The sequence below is a fragment of the Myotis myotis genome, unplaced genomic scaffold (assembly GCF_014108235.1).
Source record: "Myotis myotis isolate mMyoMyo1 unplaced genomic scaffold, mMyoMyo1.p scaffold_m19_p_12, whole genome shotgun sequence".
Lineage (NCBI taxonomy): Eukaryota > Metazoa > Chordata > Mammalia > Chiroptera > Vespertilionidae > Myotis > Myotis myotis.
Window position 1 is genome coordinate 12,984,690 of NW_023416316.1, and position 20,190 is coordinate 13,004,879.

Sequence of the window (20,190 nt, forward strand, 5' to 3'; positions counted from 1 at the left end):
GTGGAAATGACTGATAAACTGGGAGCTGCATTTGATGCATGGGAAAAGAAGATGTTTTCTATTCCAAGCACCAATATCTTTTCAGAATATTTTTTTCATATTCTTCTGAAGGTTTTGATCTCACATTATTTCTCTTTTTGATTCGAAGGATGGGGAAAAAACCCACGGGACTTTTCATTTATTTATTGCAGAAGGCACTTAAGACCTGGTTTCAAAGTTGATTTCTGAATTTCTGTACTCTTTTCATGCACCTTGGGAAGATGGTTTGACCTCCTGGAGAAGAGCTCAGTGAAGGTCAAAATATGTGTCTGACTGACATATGGAACCTCAGACATTCTGACTCAGACCACTGTCTCCAAGCTGGGGCCAGCAGCATCAGTGTGATGGAAGGGGCTGCTGGGAATGTCTTCCAGCCACCTGACTCTTTAGTTTGACCTCTGACCTCTACTACTTTTTCTACCATGAAAGAGGAATTCATGCCTTTATTTTAAAATGTTAGAATTTGATCCAATTTTAATTCAACAGATACTTCTTGAGCACCTATGCCTATTTTATGCTCCCCATTGGGCTAAGAGCTACAAAGATGAAAATTATTCATCATTCGTGGGAAAGGGAGTCAAGAGTACTCAGGAATCAGACAGCCTGAGTTCAGATCCCAGCTCTACCACTCATGGGATGTGAGATGTTAGGCAAGGTTCCTCATCTGTCCCAGTCTGAATTTGTTCATGTGTAAAATGGATGATAGCAACAATAATAATACCAACCATTAATCCATACAGAGCACATAAGTCAGTACCTGGTCCATAACTTTCCATTGATATGATAAGGATAAGGATGGTGTTCTAAATGAAAGGAAGCAAAAGAAGTATGATCCCTGTCTTCATAGTCTAACAAGGAGCACAGACATTAATCAAATAGCTACATAAACTGATAATTACAAACATGCCACAGTGGTACACCTGAAACTAATACAATATTTTATGTTAATTGTGATTGAAAAATAATTTTTAAAAGAGCTATAGTGGATTATGTTGTTGCCCTTCCAACATATATTACGACTTTCCCCCATTGTGTAGTAGCCATGTGCATTTGGGGGAGTAGGAACTAAACCCAATCTCAACTCTTCAAATGCATCTTAAGTGGCCGAATCCAATTGTGTACTTTCCACTCATTGCCACTGTGATTGACTCAGAGGTGGTCACATGACCTAAACCAATCTAATCAAAGGGAAGCCCAGGACCTTTATAGTGAGGAAGAGAATTCCCTTTCACTACCACTGGATATGACAGAAAAAATAGCTGATGAGCAACAGTTAGCAGCCATTTTTCAACCACTAAAGGAGCTAAGCTTAAGAGGCAGTCAATACGGTGTAGGGCAGAAATAAAACATATAAAGAAGAAGGGCCTTTGGTAGTATTGTTGAGGCACTGGATCTGACCTCACCTGAAACCCAAAATATCTTGAGAATATTCAGACAAAAAGTAGTCTTCAATGATAAAGAGAAAAATAACCAATTAAAAAGTAGGCAAAGGCTCTGAACAGACACTTCTCCAAGGAAGACATACAATGACCAATAAGTACATGAAATGGTCTTTATGGAAATGCAAATCAAAACCCCAATGAGATATCACCTCACACCCACTACAGGATGGGTAGAATAAAAAATCATGTACTGCCCTAGCTGGTTTGGCTCAGTGGATAGAGTGTCAGCCTGAGGACTGAAGGGTCCCAGGTTTGATTCTGATAAAGGGTACATGCCCAGGTTGTGGGCTCAATCCCCAGTGAGAGGTGTGCAGGAGGTGAATCAATGATTATCTCTCATCATTGAGCTTTCTATCTCTCTCTCCCTCTCCCTTCCTCTTTGAAATCAATACAAATATTAAAAAAAAAAAAAGCAGGAACTAAGCCCTAGCTGGTTTGGCTCAATGGATGGAGCGTTGGCCTGCAGACTGAAGCATCCCGGGTTCGATTCTGGTCAAGGGCACATGCCTGGGTTGCGGGCTCTATCCTCCATAGCGGGTGTGCAGGAGGCAGCCAATCAATGATTCTCTCTCATCACGGATGCTTCTATCTCTCTCTCCTTCTCTCTTCCTCTCTGAAATCAATTAAAAAAATATATTTTTTTTAAAGCAGTTACTAATAAATGTTGATGAGAACAGAGAAATCAGAATCTTTATAGACCACTGGTGGGAATGTACAGTAATGTAGTCACTTTGGAAGTTACTCAAATGACTACCTATAATTACTATATGACCTAACAATTCCATTCTTTGGTCTAGAGAAATGAAAACACCTGTCCATCCAAAGACTTGTACAGGAATGTTAACAGCAGCATTATTCATAGCATCCAAGAGGTGGAAACAACCCAAATGTCCATCAATTGAAGGATAAACAATTTGTGATATACAATTTAGTATTTCATACAATGCAATATTATTCAGCCACATTCAATGCTCTAGCCCAGTCAAACTCATAAGTCAACAGAGCCAAATATCAATAGTACAACGATTGAAATTTCTTTTGAGAGCCAAATTTTTTAAACTTAAACTATATAGGTAGGTACATTGTTATTAACTTAATTAGGGTATTCCTAAGGCTTAGGAAGAGCCACACTTAAGGGGCCAAAGAGCCGCATGTGGCTCGTGAGCCGCAGTTTGCCGACCACGGCTCTAGCCACTCCAGTAGTCAAGTCAGTTCCCATGGGTGCTTCATCAGTGACTACCCCATCTGGCAATAACTAAAGCTGGTGATGCCCAGTAAAATAACCAAATACATCTGCCCAAACTGAGCCTCAGTACCACGGGGCAAAATGTCTACCTTGCTCGTATCCACATACAATGGCACAAAGGCTGGCCCATAGTAGGCGCCTGGGAGATATTTGTTAAATGGATGAATAACCTCTATTGTCCTTAAGTTATTATCCAAATGTCTGTCTCATATTCCACCCTGGAACCTGCCGCTGGGCAGCACCATTGTCAGCCCATCTTCATTAAGTTCAGAATCTAGCACGGAGCCTGTAGCAGAGTAAGGGAGTCAGTGCACAGGGGTGAAGTTCTTGATGTCTTCCATAGTCAGTTACCCAGCTAAGTAAAATGTCTATTCTCTCCGAACACTCACAGCTTCTCGGATAAAACTTTTTGACACACCCACCCAAATCTGCTTTGCACTGTAATGATTTACAACAGCGATTTTCAACCTTTATCATCTCATGACACACATAAACTAATTACTAAAATTCTATGGCACACCAAGAAATATATCTTTTGCCGATCTGACAAGAAATATGGGAATAATTTTGAATCATTCACACCAGGTGGCTATTGTTGTGTTGGCCGTTGCCACTTTTTTATTTGACAACCTAAGAGAAAAGAGATCAGTGCTCCGGACTAAATAATTAGGTCTTGCATATTTTAAAAATGTTTGTGGCACACTGGAGTGCTGTGGCACACCGGTTAAAAATCGCTGATTTACAAGAATGGCTGTTTCCTCCCATAAGATTGTGATCTCTTCTGAAAGTGAGGGTCCCATCCCTTTCATCGTATGGGACTCCAGTCTGTTACCCAGAATAAAAAGCACAACAGAAGCTCAGTAAACATACTTGTCGAATAGCAGGTAGTTGATTGAGTAAATGAATGAGTAAGAGGAAAGTGAGAATTAAATGGGAATGAAGCCATGGTATCTGGAAGTTTGCCACGTGGTCTGACAGAGATCACAGAGATCAAGATATAATAGGCCCTAGCCAGGTTGGTGCAGTGGCCACTAAAGCATCTGCCTGTGACATGAAAGATCTGGGTTCAATTCCAGTCCAGGGCACATACCTTGGTGGTAGTGTGCAGGAGGCAACCAATCAATGTGTCTCTCTCACATTGATATTTCTGTGTGTGTCTCTCCTTCTCCCTTTCACTCTCTCTAAAAATCAATGGAAAAATATCCTCAGGTGAGGACTAACAACACCAACACAGAAACAAGTAATCTTATTTGTTTCTCTTCTTCTACCACCAGCCTATAAGTCCCCTGAGAACAGCACCCATACCTAAGATGCTCACCACTGCATCCTCACTGTTTATCACAGTTAGTGCTCAATAAGTGTGTCAATGACATTCACCCACCCAGTAACTCCCCACGGTCCCAGCACGCCCTTCCCCCTCTCCTTTTGATCCTGCAGTGAGCAGTGGACGCTCTTTGCCTTCTAAATAAATAAGGATGCAATCACAGCGATCAGTTTGCTCCCATGTGCCCCCCTCCCACCTTTGTACTTTCCCAGCTGGCTTGAATCCTTTCATCTGCAGTTATTTCAGAAACATTCAAGCCAGGCCCTGCTGTATCGCATGATCAAGATAAACCACTGGAGTATTTTTATGAGTAAAATCTCTCCAGATTTCAGTACATAAATCATTTGTTGTGAAACCGCTCATTGTCTTTAGGCAAGGCTATAAAATGAGGGGAAATTCTATCTATTTATGAATCAAAAGTCAGGGGATAGGAACAGTTTGCAGGAAAGAGACTATAATATAAAAATAAGATTTATCTCTTAATATTCTCCTTACACATATCCTTCCACCCCTTTCCCTGACTTGCTTTTCAGCATAGAATCGGAATTCAATTTCACGTTTGTTCCACAGAATCACAGAGGAAAGTAGAGCTTAAGAGGAAGAATTTAGAGCAGTGATGGCAAACCTTTTGAGCTCGGTGTGTCAGCATTTTGAAAAACCCTAACTTAACTCTGGTGCCGTGTCACATATAGAAATTTTTTGATATTTGCAACCATAGTAAAACAAAGACATATTTTTGATATTTATTTTATATATTTAAATGCCATTTAACAAAGAAAAATCAACCAAAAAAATGAGTTTGCGTGTCACCTCTGACACGCGTGTCATAGGTTCGCCATCACTGGCCTACATCATTGCTCTCCTGGCCGGGGAGGGTTGGGGGGCAGGAGGGGGAGGTAAGAGATCAACCGAAGGACTTGTATGCATGCATATAAGCACAACCAATGGACATAAGACACTGGGGGGTAGGGGAGGCCAGGGGATTGTCAAGGGTGGGAAAAAAAAAGGAGACATATGTAATACTCTTTGTAATACTTTAAGCAATAAAACAATAAAATAAAATAAAAAATTTAAAAAAAAGAAATTTTTTGATATTTGCAACCATAGTAAAACAAAGACTTATATTTTTGATATTTATTTTATATATTTAAATGCCATTTAACAAAGAAAAATCAACCAAAAAAATGAGTTCACGTGTCACCTCTGACACGCGTGTCAGAGGTTCGCCATCACTGATTTAGAGGATACTTTCAGAGCTATGCCAACTCGATCAATCCTGTTCCCATCTCAAGTTGAAAGTCACTTCCTCAGAGAAGTCTTCTGTGATAACTTAGGCTAAATCAGATTGTCACTATTAGTCACTCTCATAGTGCCTTTATAACTTTTTTTAAAAGGATAGCTGGTAAACAATATTATAATAGTTTCAGGTGTACAATATAGTGATTCGACATTTTTAGGCCTTATAAGGTGATCACCCCACTAATTCTAGTGACCATCTGTCACCACGCAAACTTATCACAATATTATTGACTATATTCCCCTTTTCCTTCTTCTACACTTCTCCATACCCCCTCCCTGCTGGTAACCAGCCCTTTGGTCTGTTTCGTGTTATTTTATTGATCTTGTCCTAGTTAAAATTTCTCTTGCCACAAATAAAAATGTATTTGCTTGTGTGCTTGCTTAATAACCCTGTCTCCCTCCGTAGACAGAGGGATTCTGACTATATTTATTTTCCGCTGTTAACTCCAACAACTAACACAGTGCCTGGCAACTGTCTGTTTTACATAAGTACATGATGACAATTTTCCCACCTATTTTTCAAAGTTAATCTCAAAACAATGAAGCACTATTTCTTTCAAGCACTTTAAATGTTATTGACTAGACAGTGAATGTTACCTTTTAGTAAAATAAATGTTTATTCTATGAAAGCCATTGCATATATTATCTCACATAATAGTCTAGATAATGCCAAAATGTAATAAAATAGATATTATGCCCATCCTAGTGATAAGCTTCAATGACCTGTCTTATGTGTGTCAGCCAGTAGTGGTAGAAGCCAGTCCTGAAGGGCAAAGCTTAGCCCTGAAGAGCTGAACCTAGCCCCCAAGCAATCCCTCTTCTTCCAGCAGGCCCAAGGGAGCCAGCCTCCATGGGTCAGGGTGATATGCACAGGCATTTCTCCCCTGAGAGTCAGCATCTCTTTCAGCCTCTGGCTCCAAGACCAAGTATGCTCACTTAAGGGTCCTTTCTTATAAGGCAATCTTGTGGAGACCAGGGCTTCCCCATGGCCTGGGTCACTTTGATTTCAATGGACCTGGCCCTGAATAGCCCAGTCAAGGCCAACGAGCAGAATCTAACCCCAAAGGGCTAACACTAGTTCTGAAGAACCAGCCTAGACCCTAAGAGTCGGCCTGGCCCCTAAATCCCAACTAGTCTCGATTAGTCAAAGCCAGTCCCGATGGGCGGAGCCTAGTCCCGAATAGCCCAGATCCAAACCCAAGGACAGAGACAATAATGGGATGAAGGCCTAGAGAGGGGATGGGAATGAGGAAGAGGGGGTTAAGGTGGCGGGGCGGGGCGGTCATCTGTAATACTTTCAACAATAAAGATACATTTTTTAAAAAGGCAGCACTGGGATTAAACCCAGGTGGTCTGACTCTTTCAACATCTCCCCTGGCCTCAGAATTATCTTCACGTTCATATGAAAATGTCTCTGCCAGCCACCAGAGCCCATGGAGTGCCTCATGTTTGTCACCAGCAGAAGGAGGGGATGGGGATTAAGCTGCAACAAGAGAAATTGGAATGGGAGTGAAAAGGAAATGGCTTGAAAGTCTCTAGGTACCAGGGTAGAAAGAGGGACAGCTTCATTTTTAAAGACACAGATGCCCATAAACCCAGAATGTTTGAACCTGGTTCAGGCTGGACACTTTTCACATTTCAGGGATAAAGATCGGAAAGGAAGGTCAGCAGAACTATCCTGATGGTATTTATCTTCTTAAAGTTTGTCTTGATGAACTAAACACCCGATCCCTTCATTTTCAAGAGTATCTTTTATTTAAGAAGCTGTTTCATGACCCTGTCTCAGAACTTGCATGAAAATTATAGCCATTAGATAGAAACATTATTAGCCACATTGTGCATATAAGAACACCGAGGCCAAGCAAGGAAGAATTAGATTAGACAAATTCCCTCCTGATCTCCACATCCATAGTCTGCACACCTCACTGGAATGGCAGAGACTGCTGGCGTCGTAGCCAATAGCCACGTTCTTCCCTTTTTCCTGTACTAGCAGATTCTAATTTTATTTGGAACATCAAGGCATCATTCAAAAAGATTATATTCCAAGACTCCCTTTCAATGAGGCTTGATCATGTGACCAAGTTCTGGATGGACAGTAAGTAGACTTTTGTGGCCAATTCCAAAAAGATCTTTTAAAGGTAACTGAATTAACCAGAGTGAATCCTTTATGGCCCTCTCCCCTTCCTTCTTCCTCCTCCCTCTTTATGTAAATCTGAAGCTCCACCCACCACCGTGGGCTTTGATGAGGTGACCTTGAGGACAAAAGCCAAGCAATGAGACAGAGAAGCCGAAATACTAATGGGAGGCTGGGTGCCTGAGCATCCTGTGGCTGCCATGCCAACCCTGGCTTGCTTTCCTCTGGAATTCTTGTATATGAGGAAGAAATACTTGATTTACAAAAAGCCACTATTATTTTGGTGGTTTCTTTTATAAGCAGTTGACCATAATCCTAACAGCAAGAAGACTGAATTCACTGTGAAACCTGGTTCCTTCCTTTCATTCACATGATCACAAGAAGAAGGAAGGAATGTTGGGTGCCACATAATTCACCAGGCTCCGGATGCCATCCGTTGCATGACGCTGTCATTTTCTGCACCAACAACAAAGGAAAAATGTTGCCAGTTGAACTCTGACAGGCCACTGATTGTAAGATGCAAATCAATTTCAGAAATGTAATGTGAGGAAAAACAACCTAAGAAATGTGTATTGGGAATTTAATGAAGCACAGAGTCTAAATTTAAAGTTTATTAGACCAACCATCCTTCCATTTCTATCTTAAAGAAAACAGGCCCAGCAAGGGGCGGTGACTTGTCCACGTTCAGCCATGGAACCAAGATGAGACTCTGGACTGCAAATGAGAGCTCTCAAATAGGTCCGAATAGGTAGCAAATTTTTGCTCATGTTACCTTGACTGGTAGTGACATATTTCATCAAAGAAGTGGCACTGAATAGGCAGAAACAAATGGACTCCACAGTCATGGGAGAGGATGGAGGCAGATTTCACAGCAAGTTCACACTCCACTCCTGAGGTACTAGGCCTGCACCTTCTTCAGCAGCTCTAAAGGAGATGGAGAACGTCAGGAGGCCACTGAGAACTGTGGGGAGGAGCCCTCTGAAACACAGGAAATTGAGGTGACACAGCAACAGCTGATGGCTGGGACCATCAGCCAGGTGTCTCCTCAGCTAAACCTCTGCTCCATCCTCCTGCACACTGAGGACACACCTGGCCAACGGTGCCCCTCACAGGGGACACCAACAATCTCTACTCCCAGGTTGTCAGAGACGGAAGGGGCCCGTAAGATCACGCGTCACTCCTGCCTACACCAAAGACAGAAATGGTTCTCAGCTCTCAGAGTCTGACTTGGGGTGAGAAAGACCACACTGGCCAGTGCGGTTGACCTTGGAGGCAGAGTGAAGTGCAGAGGCCACTTCAATCATCCAGATAAAGGATGCCGGGGTCCTGGACTAAATACCAGGAAAGGCTGGAAAGGATAATAGGGATGGTCCAAGCATTAACGAGGAGGCTTCCAAAACATCAAGCCCCTGAAATCATTTTCCTGTTCTTGGTACTGTTTCCTTGTCTGCTCCTGTGTCCTCACTCTCAGCATCCCTGGCTGCAGTCCCTCCTGTTGTTAGACTCGGCCTGAATGAGGTATGAAGGCCCGATAATGGTGTAGGTGGCTGATGACAGCTGCATTCAGGCAGGGAATCCAAGAATGAGCTAAATGAGGCAGCGGTGATGGCAGAATTTCAGCATCCACCTGGGGATGGAGAGGCACCTGAGCCATTGGGACTTCCCGTTGCTATTGACATCCTTCTCTGAGGATGCTCGCATGAAGAAATAAGCACAGTTTTCTCATATTATTTTTCTAGAAAAAAAATCTCAAAATCTCTACGTGTGTGTGTGTGTGTGTGTGTGTGTGAAAGAAGATCCGAATTAGTGTAACTTTTGCACAATAAAACAATAGTACTAGGCCTATAGGCGAAGGTGAAGGATTACTTTTCAAAATATATAATAGCATGGGTTGGACTCATACATGGACGAGCGGAAGGGTCTAAGGGGCCTGCTTTAAGTGAATACACAAGGATGGTTTATCATTAGGAGAAGATTTGGAAATGGGTCTTTCTCTGGGGCTTAGATCAAATAAGATGGAGTTCCTGAAAATGCTTTAAAAGCTAGAAAGCACAGCAGACATGCTTTCTTTAACACCACATGATTATTTGAAATGGGTTTGTCCTTATAGTACACTGAGTACATTGCAATGGAGCTACAATAATCTTTATTTCACAGAAGAGGAAATAAAGACTCAAAAAGTAACTAGCAGTCCCCTTCTGCAAATTGTAGTTAGTTCTCAAGATGGGGGATAGGAGGCAGGGTACTGGGTTCTTCCTCTTGACTGATCCCAAGGATAGGAAAACAGAACTGATATTACTGAGCACTTTCATTGTGGATGAAAAGGGGCCACATGCTAACCTGACTAACTCAGGGAAGGCCTGCAGGGAGGCCTTGCAATCTCAAGGGACCTAAAGTAACCTCAAAGAATGGCCTGAAATGAAAACCTTTTAATTAAAAAGCAGTTTACAGTGGGTAGACATGTGCTAGGCCAGTATCTTCCCTGACAGAGATCAACTTCGATCTTTACTGAGCCTATTATTTTGCATCTAGATAACATATCTTTGAAATGTCAGGGTGACTTATAACTTCCCTTTTTCTGGACTCCTCAGGGTACAACCAATGTGCCAGGCAGAGACCATAAATTCCCCCATTGTTACTCTTATCATGTTAATTGTCTACTGTTAACTATCTGTACCCACCAATGTAAAAGAAGTATGTGTCTATCATTTTAATTCTTACCCAATCCCAGAGCCCCCCCGCCCTTGCTTTCTCCTACCTCCCTAATCTATCACCAATGGACTTCATGTAACCTGCATATGTCTCCTCCTTTGATTTAATGTATAAAACTAGGTGAAAAGCTGCCATTTTCCAGAGCAGTGGTCGCCAGCCCTTCAGACCTCATGGACCACTAGTGGTCTGGGGACCACCTGTTGGTGACCTCTGCTCCAGAGCATTATCCCAATACCTTGAGTTCCTGCTTCCTGGCAATTGTCGACAGTTTGACTCAAATAAACTCACAAAAAAACTCTTTACAGGTTTGAATGTTTCTTACCTTAACACCATGGTTAAACTTGTGAGCATCACCTCCTGTGATCCCCAGAACAGACCTAGGAAGTAGGTACTAGCATTACCCCCACTCTACTGATGAGAAAGCTGAGGTTCAGAGAAGTTAGGAACCTGCCCAAGGTCACACAGGCAGGAGGTGGCAGGACCAGATCTCAGACTGAGGTCTGGTAAACACAAAGACCTGCATAGCTTTTTCGGGTCCACAGTTTTCCCACTCCATGGTCATAAATATGCATGTGGTTTCTTTGGAATAATAATGCCTCCCAGCTCCCCTGGGGAGAAGAGGGCCTAAGGGTGTCTTCATTCTGGAGGGATATTACCTCACCAGGAATTTGTTTATGGAGTAAGCAAATAGTCTCCCTTTTTGTAAACCTGCATTCCACCCAATGAATATATAATGAGGTGTTCTAACGTTGAGACATTCTTTTTCCTGCAAACCCTGGACAACTGAGCAGATCAGACCTTGCTTTGCATGGCAGGGAGCTGTGTCAGTGATTCGTCCCAAAGCATAAAAGGATGGTGGAGAAAAGGTCACTGGATGAAATGTGGGAGAACCTAGAGAAGGGGGCAAGGTCAGGGGTGATGGGAGAGAGGAGGAGGGGGATGACGGAGGAAGGAAGGAGGAGGCAACCACTGGGAGGCTGGGCAGAGGATGCCTTTGAAATGTAGACACCAAGTCCGATCTCAATATAGCAGCTGATCCTAAGCTTCTAGAAAAGGAACTGGAGGGAGCACTTGTTTCGCCAGAAAGGCAGCTGGAAGATGGAGATAAAAGAACAGTCCCTTGTGTCCTTCCCCCATCCCAGCCCCACCCCCATCACACACAACTTTGAGTGCTTCCAAATGGCAGGGAGAGAAGGGGTGCTGGGCCCAAAGACAGGGGTGGGCCGGGGGAGGGAGGGAGCGGCCTGAAAGCTGATCAAAAACACTTTCAAGTTAAGATTAAACCCTGCAGATGGCGGGAGGCCAATTTAATGGGAAATGTTCCCTGTTCTCCCTGTCCCCTCCTCTGGCTTCCCATGGGAAGGGGACTGGGCTGTGATGTTGCTCATCAGAGAAACCCCTGGCTACCAGATCTTATCCAAATGAGCAGCTGTGAAAGGCTAAAAAGATGGAACTGGGGAAAAAATAGTTTACAAAGTGTTGAAAGGGAGACAGGGGTGTGAGACGGGGATTTTAATTATCCCGCATCCTTCCTGTGGAGGGCAGGCACCATGGCCGGCTAAAGGTCGTTAGCTCTGAAAGATGAAGCTGGCGGCGGGAAGGCCAGTGGCCTGGGGAACAGGATACCTGGGCTCCAGCTCCAGCTCAGCTGGTGCTTGTCCAGGCCTCAGTTTCCTCCTATGGAAATGGAAGGGTGGGCGTTGTGGAGACTGTGCTGTACTGAGCCAGTGTGAGCAGTGGCTAAGCCCAGGAGGTCTGTTCAGACCCAACTTCTCCCACCTGCAAGTTGTGCTAACTTCTCTGAATCTCAGTTTCCTGTATCCTTTCCGAGAAATGGCGACGATGATCACGTCTACTTGTCAGGAGAATGGTGAGGAGCAGAAGAGTCAGTCCATGCGAAGTACATAAATGGCATATGACCCACACACCGTGTGCACGCAGTACCTAAGTTACTGTTGTTGTTATTAGTAGATGGTTCAAAATGGTCCTGAAAATTCGGTGGGACTTGGGGGAAGAAGGGGCTCCTAAAAGTACAGAGGTGAGATCTGGGCCTGCAAGTCACTTAGCTTCTCCCTAAGCCGAAGCTTTTTCATTCGAAATAAGGGGCTTGTGAGTTTAAACAAGGTGTGTGACTGCCGAGTGCTCTGTGAATGTGAGGTCTACACTGGTTGTCCCCTATCAATGGAAATGGAGTTATTCTCAATGGGGATGAAGTTTCAGTTACGCAAGAGGAAGAATGACTTCTAATATCTGCTGCACACCACGGTGCCCATGGCTAACAACTCTGGGCTGTGCTCTTAAAATTTGTGTTAAGAAGGTGGCTCTCATGTTAAGTATTCTTAACACACACACTCACACACACACACACACACACACACAGAAGAAGCAGAAGGAAACTTTTAGAGGTGGTGGATATGTTTATTATCTTGGTTGTTGTGATGGTTTCATAGGTGTATGCATATGTCCAAATTCATTGCACGGTACATGTTAAACATGTGCCCTTTGTTTTTTATCAGTTATATCTCAGGATGCTGAATTCCCCTCACCTAAGACAGGTGGAGCCCCTGAGGGTGCCAGCACAGTCTTGCCTCCATCCGGCACTCAGAAAGGGGAGGAAAGCCTCAGAGTGATGGGCAAAGGACTTTATTACAGCCCCATTGACGGCTGAGGACTGAAGGTGAAAGTCTCAGCCAAACCCTGCCAACTTGTGCTAATGCCCACATGAGACAGGGAATTGAAAAGGGTGGGGGAGGATAAGAGTCCTCAGTGGAACAAGGGAAAGTAAAACTTAGAAAATAAAAATAAAGATGAGTTGCTGTTGGTGTTTGTTGGTCTCAGACCTAATTCCTTCACATGGAGTGCCTCCTCCCAGGAGAGGACCATCAATACTTAGTGAAGAAATAAATGAATGTGTAGATGGATGGATGGATGGATGGATGGATGGATGGATGGATGGATGAAAGGTGGCTAAGAGGAACACTAGACCAGGATCAGGAGACATGGGTTTCAATCTCAGCCCAGTTAAACCAGAAACTTGCCCTCTGATCACAGGAGAACAATATTCCTGTGTCTTCATCTCTAGACCCAGTCCCAGAGGCAGAAGAGACCTGTTGCAGAACCCTAAGCACCCGGCCGCCTTGCTGCATGGCGCTGGGGGAGCCGGGAAACCCCTCTCTCATGCAATGCAGCAGCATTAAGGTAGCAACCCGAGAGTTCCTATTCCAATCCCATGACGTGATCACTTTGCATCCCTCCCCACTCTGACGTGAGGATGCCTGCATTGGGTTTCATAGGCAATGCAGAGGGGTGTGTGCGTGTGTGTGTGTGTGTGTGTGTGTGTGTGTGTGTGTGTGAGTGTGTGAGTGTGTGTGTGTGTGTGTGTGTTTTCCACCAAATCCCATTGCTGAGTGTTTTTCAATGGGACCGGGCTCAGAATCTATCAGTGGGCAGCAAACAACACTATGGTAAGTCCCCACATTGGGATCTCTGGCCTGAAGTCCTGCTGGCTCTGCTGGTTCAAGTCCCATGTCCATGGCCTCACTCCTTCCTTCAGTAAGTACTTATTAGTGTCTGCAGTGCACCAGGCACTGTGCTAGACCCTGGCAATTCGTGGTGAACTAAAGAAACCCACCCTCTGTTCTCTTGGTGCCAATAGTCTCCCTCAGGACCCAGACGTCATTCGAATAACCACACAGTGCACAGTGGTTACAACAATTTAGAAAAGTTCAGTGAGCGTTGAGGACATATACCGAGGTGCCTGCCTATCCGGGGGAGCCGGGGACCGAAGGATGCATAGGAATTAGCCAGTGAAGGGAAGGTGGGCGCCTGGGACCTCTGTTCACAAGAGCAGGAAAGAACAGCTCCTTTTCCAGGGTCCCCAGCCCCACCGGCTGCTTTTCCTCGTGTCCAGGACGCAGGCATTCTGAGCTCTTACTGCAATTTAATGTCATTTTTTTCTTAAGTCTTTATCACACTTTATCAAAATGTGTATCAGTGTGAGCAACTGAACGTCTGCCACCCCTCCCCTCGGGCAACTGCAAAATTGAAATCCCGCAAAGACGGCGGCACGTTTCCTATTTTAATTATTTTTGCATCTTCCTTGGCCGGGCTCTGCTTTTTGATGACTCTTTCCATTCCCGTCTGGAGCAGGCCCCGCTCCCTCCCTGGCGCTAACTGTGCTCATCTCCACCCACGTGGAAAACGTTTCCAGGGTGTCAGATGCCGACTGGAGAGCGTGTGAAGGAAGAGTCTGCTCTCTTAGAGGCGCTCGCAGAAAGCAACCTACGCCAAGACCATTTCTCCAAGGTTGGGGGGATTGCAAGGAGCATTGAACTTAGGGGTGAGCTAGGACTCAAATCCTGGCAGCACGCTAACAGGCTGTGTGACCTTGAATCTGCTTGTTCCAAGTGCTTGACAAGGACTGGCCTATCGGGCCCCCACACCAGCTGTAAGGCAGGAGCTGCTGTCACCCTATTTACATGCCAGGGGAGAAATGGAGGCAGGCGTACCTGCCCAGATGTTCCAGGCGCCAGGGCAGAGCTGGGATGCGAACCGGGGCAGTCTGTCACAGAATCCCCACTTTTACCACTTGGCTCCACTTGCTCAGCGCAGTGAAATGTGATTCCCCTTTTAAATGTAAGGAACCTGGAGGCCCAGAGGGGCTGGTCGCGTGTGGAAGTTCACACAGCTAGTAAGTGACCGAGCTGGGATGCGAGCCCACGTCTCTGACTTCAGAGTCTTTTCTTTTTTCTTTTTCTTTTTTAAATAGATTTTTTAAAATATACTTTGTTGGGTTTTTTTTTTTACAGAGAGGAAGGGAGAGGGATAGAGAGAAACATCGATGAGAGAGAAACCTTGATCAGCTGCTTCCTTCACAACCCCTACTGGGGATGTGCCCACAACCAAGATACATGCCCTTGACCGGAATCGAACCTAGGACCCTTCAGTCCGAAGGCTGACGCTCTATCCACTGAGCCAAACCAGCTAGGGCTCTCTCTCTCTCTCTTTTTTTCTCTTGCTCTCTTTTTTTTCTTCAGCCTTTTTTTATCCACTCTCTGCGGCTGCCTTTGAAGACTGCCATGCCTCCATGAGCTTAGATCCCTCTCATTTTCCACTGGCTTAGTGAAGGATCCCTGGGTGCGCTGGCCACAGAGAGAAATAGAATAAGCAGAGTCACTACCTCCCCGGAGACCTGAGACCGGAGACCGACGGTGGTCTGGTGGGGAGACAGTTGTCAGGCAGACAAATCAATGGCAGGCCGGCTGCTCTGTGGGTCAGGCTGAGCTTTAAATAAGGTTACGATGATACACGATCTCGTTAAGCGTCAGGTTCACAGTAGAAATCCAGTAAGTGGGAGGGATGCCTTCTTTTCTTAGTCCAGGAACATAGACGGGATGGAGGTGAGACTGAGGGAGAGAAAAAGGGAGGTCAGGGTGGGAAAGACACCGTAGTGGTCACTGGATAGAAGCCGGGACACAGAGTCCTTAAAAAGCGTCCTTCCAGTTGCTGTTCAAACACCTTCTATGTCATAGAACTCACTGCACCAAATAAGCAATGAACACACTGTGATGGAAATGCTGAGGCTGGGAGGGGCGAGCGTTTGCTAATCTCTAAAAATGGGGAAAGAGTACCTTCCCATCAGCGTTTTAGTGAGGGCGAATGAAGTTAGTCCACAACGTTTGACCTGTGGTAAGTCACTGATAAAAGTTAGTTATTTCTATTCACGGCATTGTTGTCACTGTCGTTGGTGTGTGGTGCCTAAGAGCATCCGTTTCAGAGTAAACAACGCTGGGCTCAAACTTCACTCCACCATTTACCAGCTGCAAGACCACGGGCAAGTTACTCAGCACCGCCAAGCTTCAGTCTCCTCATTAGCAAACTTTGACAAATCAAAAAATCAAAGATTTTGTATCTGACATGCTTAGTACTGTGCCTGACTCGTCGCCTGTGCTCAGGGAAGGGAAGCTATTCTTATCACGGTGAAGCGGACAGTTGGGCCCACGTATGAGGAGAGGCCATAACCTGCTGATCCTAGAAGAGAAGAATTCGAGGATAACATGGCAGCTATTTCTTCGGTGGGTGCTGGACCAGAAAGCACCTCTTTCCTACCATGACCCCGCCCCATTTCTTCTGTGAGAGCCCCTAGCTCCCCAGGAAATGAGGAATCCTTGTCTAACAGCCAGAGCTCGTATAAGGTGGACCTTGCCATTTTAGAAGGGAGGGAGTGCCCAGTCAAGGAAGTGTTTGAGCTGAAAAACTATGGCAGAGACACAATATCAAGAGAATCCAAACATTGAATTGGGAGAGGAAGGGAAGAAATGAAAGAGGGCCAGGCAGAGGGGGTGGAATAGAACAACGGTTATCAAACTGTGTCCCATGGAACCCTGACCCTAGTATAGAGCCTCAAGTTTAGCCACAGAAGATGGGGGCGGTCAAATGAGGGAGGGTTCAGGCTCCCCTCCCCTTGCTTCAACAAGAGATTCTCCATTTTTATTGTTTCCTTGGATGGAGGTGTGAATCGGTTAGCTATTGCCACAAAACTGCTGTTATAAAACGCTACAAAACCACAGTGACTTCACCAATGAACATCTGCCTCTCACTCGTCCACATGGTTCCGTTTGACCTAAATTGAGCAGTTTCGTTGTTGGCCAAGCACCATCATAGAGGGAGTAGGATGGGGAAGGGATGGGATCAATTGATCTGAGCTGGTTTGCCTGGAACCATTTGGCTCTGCTCCATGTGTCTCTCATCCGCCTCCTGGACCCAATGGGATAATCCAAGCATGTCCTTCAAATAACTCATCACGTGCCTCTCCCATAGTGTAGACTATTTGGAAAAGCGGATACGTCTCTATATGTACAGGCTGGGAAGAAAAGCAGACAGCAAAGAATACTGAAGTCATTTGCTTTTCTGAATGGATTTGGTTTCTACTACATAACTGAAACTGCAGACTGGAAGAGGAAGCTTATAGAAACAGGATTTTTGAGAGAGAGAGAAAATGACTTTTTGGTGTCCATACGTATGACTTTGCACATTAAGACCTAAAATCGGAAGAACTTAGAACATCAAGTGGAAAGCATTAAACCATTGAAAGGGGGAAGTGGAAAGTGTTTGAAGAAAAATTTCCCCTCTACTGAGAACAGAGATTAAAGTCTGATGGAATGACCAGAGGAGAAGCAGCAGAGGAGAAATTCTAGATCTTTGGGTCCCCCAGGTTCCCAGCCCGCTGAGCTAAGTTCTGAGGGTAGGAGTGTATCAGTTACTTATTGCCACATAAATGCTGTGTAACAAACACAAAATCTTAACGACATATTACAATAGCTTTTATGTTCTTAGAGCTACTGGTCAGCTGGCGGTCAACTCATTGCAGCTGGGCTTGTCTAGAGGTGGTTTCGCTCTATGTATCTCTCTCTCATCCCTCTTGGATCAGAGGAAAAGCTGAGGAGTGTTCTCTTGGTGATGGCAGAGGCACCAGAAGGCAAGTGGAAACAGAGAAGGCCTATGGAAACCTAGACTTGGGAATGGCACACCATTACTCTTGCCTCATTCTATGGGCCAAAGCAAGTCACACAGTTGACCTCAAAGTCAAGCAGGGCAGGAAGGTTGGGCGGGGGGGGGGGGGGGGGGGGGTGCAGGGTGGAGATGTGCACTGCCTTTAAGGAAAGAAATGCAAAGTCACATGCAAAAGGCATTAATATCAAGAGTGGCAAAAAATTATGGGGACAGTAATGTAACTACTTGGGGTGGAACGATAGGAGCCCAGGTGAGCTACGCAGATTGTGGGGCAGAGGGTACAGCTGCTCGCACAGGTCGGCTGCCATGGCTGAGGAGATGTCCAGGTAAGTGACCCAGGGTCAGACATAACCTCCACACACCCCAGGGGATGCTGAGAAAGCAGACATGCAGGGCACGGGAGTGCATGAAGGCATTTACAATCAGGATGCAAGGGACGAAGTCTGAGGGCATGATAATTATGAGGCCAGAGAGAGAGACCACCAACAATACATGCATTTGAACAGAGGCCCATGACCCATCATGGCATAAGCCACACCTCAGGGAGGCCTGCAAGGACCAATGCTGCTGCCTATAGTAGATAGATAAAAGCAAAAGCCACAGGAAGTCAGCTCACCCTTCCCACTTTGGGGAGAAGAGGAATAAGGGAGAGAGAGAATCTTGAGGTACCTTCAAAAATTGATCCCATTTAAATCTGAAAGTCACTGAGTTACTTGAACATACAAGATCAAGTTTCCTGCCCCTGCAGAAATGGGGACGCAAGAGCTAAGGACAGTTATAAAGAAATAATGCAAGTTACATCTAAACATGGTTTATAGATGGTGGTGACTAAACTTTAAAACTGCTACTTAATATGTGTCCACTTCTGCACATTGTAATCACATTTCTTTTTCTTTCTTTCGTCTTCTTTTGTGTGTGTGTGTGTGTGTGTGTGTGATTGTGTGTGTGTGTATGCCAGACTTCTTATTGCTTTTCATCAGAAGATCAATTACATTGCTAATGGAAGCCTTTTAAAGGCTTGCATCAAAGCCCCGTGCAAAGGACAGAAGAAACCACCCTTATGGAGACTCATGCTGTGCACTGACCCGCTTATCTTGGCTGGCTATCTCGGGTCCCTCCTCTCCCTTGGGCTCTCACAAACACTGACAGATACTTTTTTTTGCATCACCCAATGTGGAGAGAGCCTGGTTGTTTAGCATTCTCCAGGGAAGTTGCCGCCTGGGGCTTGATGCATTGATTAAGCTGCTTTTCCTTTTCATTCTGTGTGTCTGGGAGTGGGTGGGGTGTGGCAGGTGAGACCAGATTGGAGCTAGGCTGTCCTGATTTGACTTTGCAAGTATTTGGAAGGCATTTCAGTTTTCCTCTTTTCTATTGGAATGAGAGTGAAATTTAAAATTCCTAGCTGTCTCTAAATACCAACTGACTAAGCTTAAAGACTCCCAAAATAAACAGCTTAGCATTCCGGAAAGTTACCAGAGACCTGGGGGTTTGATAAACGAAGCACGTACCTCCTGCCTTCCTCACTCAGCTTCTGCACGAGCGGCCCCTGCATTGCCAAGGCAGCGGACATATGTTTGTTTTGTAGCCAGTTGATAAGAGATAAGTTTCTAACACTTCGGCTGGTGACGCTGGGGCCCCAAAATAGAATGTTGCCAACAGGATAAAATTCAAATTCAGCTAAGTGAGATTGTCCCTTTCTACCTGCCCCTTATCTACCTATCCTTAAGGGGCTGGTTCAAGTCTTACATCCCCTCCATGTATCCTCTTGTAACATGTGAGCCTGTACTAAAGGCCTCCCAGCCTTTAAGCAACATTTATTTTAGGGTCGACAACACTTGGCACACATGTCATCTCTTCCATTCCTTGCCCTGTACAGACATTAGTAATTGATCACAGCACATCTTCCTGCTGATTTACATGCAGCCTCACAATTCTCTGCTCTAGGCAGCCAGTTCTGATCAACAAGGATTAGCACTTAAAGTGAAATGGATTTGGAGTACCAGATTTAGATTCTATTTTGAACCCCTAGGCACAGAGAGTAAAAATAAGTGTAAGAATAGCTATCATTGATCGAACAAGCACCGCGCTGGCTGCTTTTCAAATATCATCTTATTTGTTCTTTTTACAACATTGCAAATCAAGCATCATGTTCTCCATTTCATGGATAAGAAAACTGTGGCTCAGAGAAGTTAAGTAACTTGCACAGGGTCACACAGCTGTGCAGGGCTGGAAATGGAGGGGAGTCTAGTTCTAGTATAGGCTGCGGCCCCTGGGGTTTTAATTTCTCTAACAATCTGCCATGTCCTACATCTGAATTGTCCCTAACATGCCATGCTATTGCATACTCTGAGGTCTTTACTTACATAGATCCCTCCTCCCAGAATGCCCTTCAACCTTTCCAGCTGGTGGAAACCTTCTTATCTCCAGAGAACCAGCAGCACAGGCATCACATTCTCTAGAAAACCCTTCCTGACTCAGATAT